Source organism: Silene latifolia, chromosome X, assembly GCF_048544455.1.
Source record: "Silene latifolia isolate original U9 population chromosome X, ASM4854445v1, whole genome shotgun sequence".
Taxonomy (NCBI): Eukaryota; Viridiplantae; Streptophyta; class Magnoliopsida; order Caryophyllales; family Caryophyllaceae; genus Silene; species Silene latifolia.
The window spans coordinates 234,820,900-234,831,815 of record NC_133537.1 but is presented as its reverse complement, the minus strand read 5'-3'; the positions used below and the strand labels follow the sequence as shown (position 1 = coordinate 234,831,815).

The 10,916-nt window shown below is 34.3% G+C and overlaps 1 non-coding gene across 1 annotated transcript; it reads right to left on the bottom strand.

Annotated features, from left to right (window-relative positions):
- Positions 1-9,511: 9,511 nt before the first annotated feature.
- Positions 9,512-9,618, bottom strand: LOC141624164 (small nucleolar RNA R71). Its single transcript, XR_012533974.1, has one exon. It is a non-coding gene; the product is annotated as a small nucleolar RNA R71 (small nucleolar RNA).
- Positions 9,619-10,916: the final 1,298 nt, after the last annotated feature.

The following is a 10,916-nucleotide window of genomic DNA, read 5'->3' as shown; positions in this document are numbered from 1 at the left end:
ATTAAACAAGATGAAAACAAGCACAAGATAGAAATTTGAATATATTTGAGTTTTTTCTCAATACAATAACACGATTTACTCATTACAATAACTGAGTTTTTATATTACAATAACTACAAATACCAGAGTTTTACATTACGATAACTGAGTTCTTACATTACAATAACTGAGTTTCTATATTGGACTAAGTACAAATACCAGGCTTTCTATATTACAATAACTGAGTTTTCTACATTACAATAGTTGAGTTTCTCATTACAATAACTGGGTTATTCAATTAAACAAGATGATAACTAACAAAAAAAATGACCAAGTATATACACAAATTTTTCGATTGAATGTCAATTATCCACGTCTATCATATGATTCAACCTGCAAATCATCAAAAAGCAGAATATAACTTAACATAACACCCAAGAAGTAATTGGATTGTAAAATAACTTGATTGTAAAATAACTATAACTGACGAGTGAATAACTGAATAACATATAGAATAACTGACTTTATTCATTATAATAACGGAGTTTCTACATTACAATAACTACAAATACCAGAGTTGCAGAAAGTTGACTATATTTGAGTTGCAGCTCAATACAATAACATGAGTTATACATTACAATAACTGAGTTTCTACATTAGAATAACTATCGATACCAGAGAATATTATTCTCAGTAAATAACTGAGTTAACTATAAAATAACTACGTTTCTTTATTACAATAACTGAGTTTCTACATTAAAATAACTATACATAGCAGAGAACATTATTCTCAGTAAACAAGTTATTTTATTACAGTAACGCAATTATTCTATCATACAACATCAGTTATTCTATTACACGACGTCAATTATTCCATGGAGCATCAATTATCCCTGTTCAACGTCATTCCACCTGCAAATTACAAAAAATAATGAAACCTTATCCGAATTTGTTGTAATCAACAAATTTTCTGTTGAATTCGTTCTTTACTAATGTTATTAATCATAAAATCGTAAAAAGACAGAAATCTGATGAGTATTTGTTATTCTCATCTTGTTTTTAAAGAAAATCGCGGAAAATAAGAACATAAAAATCTGATTAGTATTTGTTTTTTTGATTCTCCAATAGCTACGAAAATCACTAAAATTATTCGATTATTAGCTACGAAATCGTAACATATTCATACCTTCGTTTTGATTTGATATGTTAGGGTTTTCCGAAATTTCATTATTAATTGAAGAAAAAAACTAATCGTTTCAATTAAAGTAATTGAATTTGTGAACGAATTTGCTGTAATCAATTGGAATCACAAAAAAAATTGGGAAGAATTGATGAGATTGTTGATGAATCTGAAAGATTTTGATTGATTTTGTTTATATTTTTGTTTGTAAAGAGAGAGAAAGGACAGAATGGTGGAGAAGGAGGTACTGCAACAATGAATTATTTGTGTGATCAATTAATTTTAATTTGTTAATCAATTGTATATATACGCGGGGGTAACTCACGAAAAGTGGCAAACTCACCGGATCTTGCCTATATATATATATATATATATATATATATATATATATACATATATATACATATATATATATGTATATATATATATGTATATATATATGTGTGTATATATATATATACATATATGTATATATACATATATGTATACATATATATATATATATAAACTGCATCCGGTGAGTCTAGGTATCTTAGGTGAGTCCTTCCCGCGATTCTCCACCATTAGATTTTTGATTGAATGAGCGGCTGAGATTAAATGTAGAGCCAAGTATATAACCTGCGTCATTCAGCAATTACGGACCATATATCTGATTCACTTTCTCTCTCTTCCTTCACTCACTTTCTCTCTCTACGAATTTCTTTGTTTCCTTTCTTCGTTCTCGCGTAAACAAAAATCCAGCAAATTCACGAATTAATTCATTCAACTATTCAATCAACTTTCTATCATATCGCTCAATTCAATCAACGTAATTTTGATTTTCAATTCCTATTCGAATTATGTCCGCTCATTCAATTCCTTTTTTTCCTTGTTTTTTGCTTATTTGTTGATAATATGGATGCTGATTCAACAAACAACAACATGGGCGCAGGTAATTTCATGAATCCTTTGCTTTTTAGGTTTTTTGTTCTTCGATTTCATGTTTTCATTGTTGTTAAATTGATGTCGATTTACAATTTCTGGCGATGATTTTTATTTCCTACTATTAAGTTTCAGTTATCATTAAGAATTGTGCGACAAAGTGTGCAATTATGTTATTTAAACTCGAGATTAAGATTTTTCGCTCATTCTCACCTAATTAGGTATTTTGTTGTTCATATGCAATGTTTGAATTTAATTGATGTAAGTATACAAATTAATTACAATTATGATTTTCAATTTCTTATGCGAGCTTTTCTATCTTGTAATTTGTCTCCTATTTCACATTAATTTGTAGACATCAGCTGAATCTTAGGTCGATCAATTTAGAAGGATTTAGATTAAATGGTATCTTAGTGTGTGTCAAAAAAATAAAGTTCTGACATAGTTAAATTCAAACCATGATTTGCTTTCATGAAAATTGTAGTAATTATGGGGATTAAATTAGCGTTCGTAAAATATTCGACACCTCTTACTGTAATTGTTAGGTTTACTTACCTATTATTAGACTCTTCTAATAGTGAACAAATTAACTTGTTAATTATATGTTCTTTAGATCTATTGCATGCAAAACAAAATAAAAGATTTATTAGAAAACAATGTCCCTTACATTGTAAATTTCGGTTTATGGGCACAAGTAAGGTCTCCTACCTTCACTTGTTCTTGAGCTATGATGAGTAATAGGATGATCCTCCAAAGACTCCAAGTATAGAAGCCACTCCTCTTGATTGCACCCAAGATTATCCCTTATCTCTACTAAATAATATTTGCTAGATATTTGTTTAGTAGTTTACCTTAAAATTGATTACTAATACCCATATATTACACTAATAATATTAGTAATCTTTATGAATAATTTGAATCAAAATTCTCATGTTTTGATGAAGAAGAAGATGAATATGTGAGAGTTTGCATGTAAAGCATCTTGTGAGAGAATGAGTGGAAAAATATAAGAATAAAAAATGTCCTCTCTCATCACATGAGTTCCGGTCTCATGCTCTTATTTAGAGCATTTTGGTCTTCTCAAAATGCCTTTCACAATAATTCATATTTGTAGGTAGTAGGGTAGGCATGTCATAAGATGTTGGAGAATCTATCCAACAACAAAATGACAAAACAAAAGAACTCAACCATCCTCCCATTGGGACGGTTCATGTGATTTATTTTGGTCCATTTTTGTCTTATAATATTTGTCCCACAAATGCTTATAAGTATTATGATTAATTATCTTACATAATTAAATATTAATTTGATCATACAACAATTATGTGAAAAATTAATAAACATATATCCACTCAACTTATTGAGTAATATTTTATCATTATATCAACATATAATGGGTCCCATAATAGCTAGTTAGTTAAATTTACAACTTCTTGTAAATGTAAATAACTAATTACCTCTACCTCGAAATATTTATAAAACCTCAACATAATTTAGCAAATTAACATATTAATCCACTAAATAAGATCTTATTTAATCACATTACCATAAGATACATATTTCCTCTCATAAATATAAATTGTTCATATTTAAGGAATTAATCAACTTGTATCGACATACAAATAATTAACTTTACAGATAAGGGCTCTATTCTTTAGGTGTGACCTTAAGGGATCAACTGACCACCACCGTCCCACGACAGTAACGTCAAACTCTAGCAAGCCAATCGTTACCGATTAATGTTGATCAGTTGACTATATAATTAAATCATCCCTTACATATTCTTTATATGAGATTTAATTATGATATTAAATCATGTGATCGCACTATTGTTGAGGACACATTTTCCAACAATCTCCCACTTGTCCGAGACAAGTGTGTGTCACCAATTCTCTTGTCCTATTACAATCTCCCACTCAATGCAAGGTGTCTTGCAGGTCGTACTTCCATTTGATCATATCTTGAGTGGTTTCCTCGATCAGGAGAGTAACTGCCTGACCGGAATTATCTACCATAGATACCTTCCGAGCGTGGCCACGCATTTCCAGTTAACTACTCCTCGAGTGGCCTTGAGATTTCAAACAACCCTGACAAGGGGTGGACAATTCCTATCGCCCTATTCCCTTCGTTCAGCCACAGTCCATCATAACTCAAAATATACCCAGTTTGACCTCATTTACGAAGTCGTAGAGTATAAATCAAAGCTAATCAGAAATTTGTGCCAACTTGGGCGAATAGTCTCTAGTCAAAAGAATTGACTCATAAGAATACTATAGTAGCTCTTGCCACGACCAGGCTTTATGAATTACCAGAACTCTTTAAGCGGTCACTGCCCGACAGAGTGTCCCATACAGTCTGCCTATGTGATCGACTAGTCATCCCATATGACTCTATGGCACTTGAACTTGCCATCAATCGCATCACACTCTAGTCACTTAGAGACGTCACCTCATATAAGTGACTAGGGGCGAATACCATGTCAATCCAGTTCACTTTAATGGGGTTCAATTTGTTCTCAACAACCCATTTGGATTTAACAAGGTAATGAGTGAGTTTAATAAAACTCAAACGATAAATACGATTATCACATATGAATAGTCAATACACTATTACTACTTCATATCCTATAATCTTTAGTGTATTATTAACACTAGTTAAAATGCAATAAAAGCTTGGTAAACAGATATACCCTATATCCATATATTCCAACTTTATCAATTGCTATTTCCTTCCATTCAATGTCATCTCCAATGACATGAATTTATCTAAGTATATGTCTAGACTTCTTACTAGACTTGGGCTCTTTAACTTGAAAGACGCTCCCACTGTTATCACATAACTTGTGATAAAGTCATTTGTAGAGGGATTCACCCTTAATCCCTACGTTGACCATTTTATTACAATTTACTTAGATTCCTTTTGTCGAATTTGCAATGCACGAAACTAAAACACTTTTCTAGTCTCTCACTCCTCAGTCAATAAGTCACCCTAGGATTTCAACAAATCCCTTTTGAGTTTGGAAACTAAAGTTTGTGCAACTCTTCAACACCTAACTTAGTTTATCATCCAAACATATGAACAAATCCTTAATTCTTCTTAAGAATCTCAAGGATGCTCTCTAAGGCTTTCACAAGCCATATCATGGGAATTATCCCTTTTATTGACTTATTATGCTCTCAGCATATGTCACACCATGACATGCGCGTCAGTTGGCATACATGATCATTCTAATGGCGGAAACATTAGAAAGCGATTTCATGTAATCAACAACTTAATAGGTTCAGTGAACGACTATGACTCCATCATAGTGATTCCACTTTCATCAACATGAATAGCCTATTCTACCTTGTTGATGTTCAATAGATACAAAAGATCTTATCCTCATAAGACTCTCAACTCTATGCCAATATTATCTCTCATAGATTCAAAATCTAGAATACTTTGCATCCTTTTCCAAGTCTCCCAATCACTCTTGCCAGAAGAGAGAATTGGTACATTATACTCAATAATTAATATGTTATCAACATCTAAGACATGGAGAAACAATTCTAGCTCCCACTCAACTTCAAGTATAATCATGATTCTTCAATCACGTGAATGAAACATTCACTATTATCACATGAACGAAAAGTGTAATCCTTTAATGCTAGCTTAAGACTATCTTGTGATCAATTAAGATAGCTACGCATAATATGTTAGGATTCTTAGATCTTCATCTAAGGTTTTGTGTTTCAAACACTTCCTTCTCTAAATTCCCAGAAAAGCGAATTTTTATTTGCCATTCTTCATTAAAAGAAATGCGGCAATTCCTAACATAATTTATTTTGATCAACATCTTTATATCGATATATGCCTTTATTTACTCTAAAGCTCTATTCACTTTAAGGAGACTCTCGCCTTTAAGTAAATCTACTCTTGAGTAACAATTTTCGGATTGTAAATGCTATGGCTCGTATGTAACAAAGTCGATTTAGGACAATACCATTACTTTCGCAAAGCAATATTTTAACAATAAGACATGTGTGCTAAACTCCCATTGAGCTATACTCCTACTCTATCTTTATATATTATAGTTCCATTACATTCACAAAGTAACACATTAACTATAATACATGTTTGTGACGATCTCATCTACTCCCACTCTATCTCTTAGAAATAGCTCTATCTTCTAAAGAGATAGCTTTGTGAGACACAAACATATATGGTGAAGTAATTGGAAGTTTGTCTATATTGAAGTGTTAGCACATAAAAAAAAACCAGCTCCATCATAGCAGCTTGATTCATGTCATATGCGTGTCTAATCCATGTGATTTGTTAAATAGACTCTCTATTTCAGGTATCTCATGATTGACCATCCGTTTAGAATTACTTGTCCGTTTTGGATTGCAATTTCCCAAAATTGAGTTCAACAACTCAAACCGACTCATATTAGTTCGATCTTATGGGTAGTGACACTAGGTCATAATCCATCTTTAATAAATCAAATTTATTACTTAGATCTTTGCCACTACGATTGGATCGTAATGCTTAGAAAATTATTCAATTGGTTCTCTACGTCATTTAGAAATTTCTCAAATCTCTCAAATGCTTCACTTTATATTTGATTAAGTAAATATACCCTTATCTACTTAAATCATTGGTAAAAGTGACGAAGTAGTCATAACCTCTCCTTGCGGTGATGCTCGTATGACCACATACATCGACATGTATTAGTCCTAACAAATCACTTGCTCGTGTTCTTTTACCACTAAAGGAAGTACGAATTATATTGCAAAGGAGACAAGATTCGCATATTCCATATGATTGAAAATCAAATGGTCCAATAATTCTAGTCGACACTAGCGTTTAATGCGATTCTCATTTACGTAACCTAATTGAAAAATCAAATGGACAAATCATTTGGATTACTAGTTATGACTCTTTTGGATCGTATTATGTAGTGATGTGACCATAATTAGAGCATATTTAGTCCCCGAATTAGCCTTGTTTCCATGCTTTTTAGTGCATATTTGGGTCATTTATTGTCATTAGTCCTTTGTTTTGCATATTCTTTGAGGTTTTGTGTCCTTGGTAGGAAAGGAGTGCAAACCTTGCATTTTCATGGCAAAATGAAGCTAAATTGATTGAATTCAATGACCAAGCATCAAAGAGAAGACAAGATTAGAAGGCCTTTGTACATACTATAGTAGATGGGCAATGATGATAAAAGATCTTTGCATCCCCGAGGAAATCCTCAAGGATTTTATGAAGAAAAAGGAAGAAAAGAAGAAAGAAAGAAGCTGTAAGACAATCCGAGCGGATTGTCCACAAGACGCTCGTCCAAGAGGGGCAATCCGAGCGTCTTCCCCCTGTGGACGCCCGTCCAAAACACCCCCAATCCGAGCGTCTTCCCCATCTGGACGCCCGTCCAGAATCACCAGAATCCGCCCGTCCCGTGCCTTGGACGCCCGGATTCTCTATCAGCCATTTCGTCTTCTACAAGCTTCAAGGAAGGATGCACAAATTTTTCTAAGACCGGCAAAAAGGAGACCGGAGTCTCCCTAGAGACCGGCGATTCCTCAAGGACTTAAGCGTCATTTAAGCCCTTAGTAAACCCTAATCTATGTAACTAATCCCCACTATAAATACCCCATTAGGCTAATTAGAAGAGCATGTTCTTCCTAGCAATCTTTAGTGTAGTTAATATCATTCAAATCTCTCTTTAATATTGTAATCAACATTTAATCAAGTTTTAATACAAGTTTCATTTCCTTAATCTCTCTCTTATTTTGGGTAATTGAAGATTATATGGGTTATTATTGGGAGATTGACAACATTCCAATCAATCATCAAGTACTTCTATTATTCTTTGCTTTATTATTGGAATCATTAGTAGGTATAATTCTCTTAATCCCTTTTCAATTATTATTAATTATCTTCATTTATTCATCATGTTTCACTTTGTTGGTATGATTGACAACCTTGCTAGCATGTTCAACATGACAATGAGTGAGTAATTTTCTTAGCTAGGATTAATGGGTAATTAGGGGAAACCAACATGGGGGATGATTCATGCTTAAATTAATATGTTTTCATAGTTTATTTGCTTGCTTGTTGTGATCTCAACTTATGCACATGTTATGTTTGATGAAATGCGAGCCTATGAATCCTTGCATTTTTTACCCATCACCTATCTTTTCAATGAGACTTGTAAGACATAAACCAACTCGAGTCTCATTAGACCATGCATATAGTTGAGTAGGGAAGATTAAATCGACTTGTAGGTGTTGTACAATCTAATCGATTCGGCTCCGGGACCCAAACTTTTCTAGGATTGTAAGATATAAACCAACTCGATCCATCACAACAATAATTGCTTGCTTATAATTTGAGAAGTTGTTTGTATGATCAATTCCCATGAATCTCCTATGATCCCATGACACCCTAGTGCTTTTTATCAATTGTTTACATCCCTTTTTAATTCATCTTGCTTGTTTACTTTCATTGCTATATAGTTTAGTGATCTTCTACCTCAAACCCCAATTTGTGACACCCTTAGACACCACTAGTTGCAATAGAAAATCTCATCTCAATTCCCGTCCCTTGGGATCCGACCTTTACTTGCCTCTTTACTAATTGTAGAGTTGTTTGTGAAGTTATAAATTGTGTTTTGGTCTAGGTGCTCCTAACGACAAGTACTGAAAACTAAACCTTCCAAAGGGAACACGACCAAAAATGGCGCCGTTGCCAGGGACGGTGTTAACTTGATTTAGATTTTCTTGTATTGTTATTAGTTGTGTCTTTCTTTGCCTTGGGGAAGTAAAACTCCTCAAGGTTTGTTCTAATTATTTTCGAGTTGTTTGATATTTTGCATGTCTAGAAGATCACAAGGTAACTTGTTACCCTTTGATCACGAAATTGAAAGGACTTTGACAACCAATAGAAGACTTGCTAGGAGAACTTTGAGGGGTATTGGTGAGGTTGTAGATATTCAACCAAACACTATTGAGTTCATCAACCCTTTTGCAAGAGAAGGTGAGGAGAACCCAACACAAAATCCAACACAAAATCAACCCACAATGGCTAAATTTTCATCATATTCCGTACCCACCGAGGAGAACCTACCTAATGGTACTCCCACACCATAACACTTAACCGGAAATTTTATTGCCAAATCCGCATTTATCCAATTAGTCGAAAGAAGCCAATTTAGGGGGATGCCTAGTGAAGACCCTCACTCTCACATGGAGACTTTTTTGTGACTATTGTGATGCGATATCTCAAACCGGTGTAACTCAAGACCAAATTGGATGGGTCTTATTTCCTTTTTCTCTAATTGGCACCGCATAACAATGGTTGAAAGGCCTTGATAAGGCTACTCTCGGAATTGATTCTTGGAAGAAATTGGCTCTAGCTTTCTACAAAAAGTTCTATCCAACGAAAAAGAGTAACATGCTAAGAGCTCAAATTACGGGCTTTAAGCAAAGAGATGAAGAATCTTTGTATGAAGCTTGGGAGCAATTCAAGGGAATTTGTCGCTCATGTCCTCATCATGGACTTAGCGAGTGGTTCTTGGTACAACAATTTTGGAACGGTCTTTATGAAGACTCAATAAACACTATCAACATGGGATCAAATAGAATGTTCACCGAAGTTGATGACAATAAAACTTGGAACAAGATTGAGGAAATGGCGGTCCATAACTCACAATATAGTAGACCTCGCAAGGCTACTAGAGAAGGAAAGCATGAGTGGACTCTATTACTCAATTGGGTGCTCAACTTAGTGCTCACATTGATACCATCAATTTGAAGTTTGAGAAAGCTATGGCTAGGCTTGAAGAAGCCTCAAAATCACAAAAGCATCATGTTAATGCCATGACGGCATCTTCATCAATCCCAAGTGGGATATGTGAGAATTCTGGAACTTTGGGACATGACCAAAGTGAATGTAGGGGAACAAATGAACAAGTGAATGCTTTTCAAGCATACAAGAGTGGTACCCCTTATTCAAACTATTACAATGAGAACACCAAATTCCACTCAAATCTCTCATACAAAAGCCAAAATGTTCAAAACCCTCAACCAACATACACCCCACCTCCCATGAGAAACCAAAATCAAAGACTCTTTTACAACCAAAACCAAGGTTACCAAAATCAAACTCCATACAATCAACAAAATGACCAAGGTTTTGATGTTCAAAAAGCGGTCCTCCAAATGCAAAAGAATCAACAAGAGTTTTTCACTCAAATGCAAAAGGATAGTCAAGCAAAGGAAATCACCATCAACAACATCCTAGCTCACACCAAAATGTTGGAAACCCAATTGACTCAACTAGCATCTTCAAGCTCACAAAGGCAAAAGGGGCAATTACCACCTCAAAGTAATCCCCTAAGACATGAAACGGTTAGTGCCATTCACTTGAGGAGTGGTACAAGGAATGAGGCACCAAAGAAGCAAGTTGAGGATGAAGTTATGGAAGCTAGTGACAAAGAAGAAGTTGTGCAAAACTCCAAGGATGGAGAACCATCAAAAGAATAATTTTCAAAGAAAAATGAAGACAAGGCCAAGGAGAAGGAGCCCATTGTGATTAGACTTCCTTTTCCGAGTCGTCAAGCCAAGCCCAAATTTGATGACCAACTTGGAAAATTTATGGAGATTGTGAAGAATTTGGAAGTCTCGATTCCTTTTACGGAATTAATGAATCACGTGCCGGCCTATGCAAAATACATGAAAGACATCCTCACGAAGAATAAGTCGATCCAGAAGCTTGAGACTATCGCCTTCACTAAGGTGAGTAGTGCAATACTTCAAGGGAGTTCACCTCCAAAACTTAAAGATCCGGGAAGCTTATC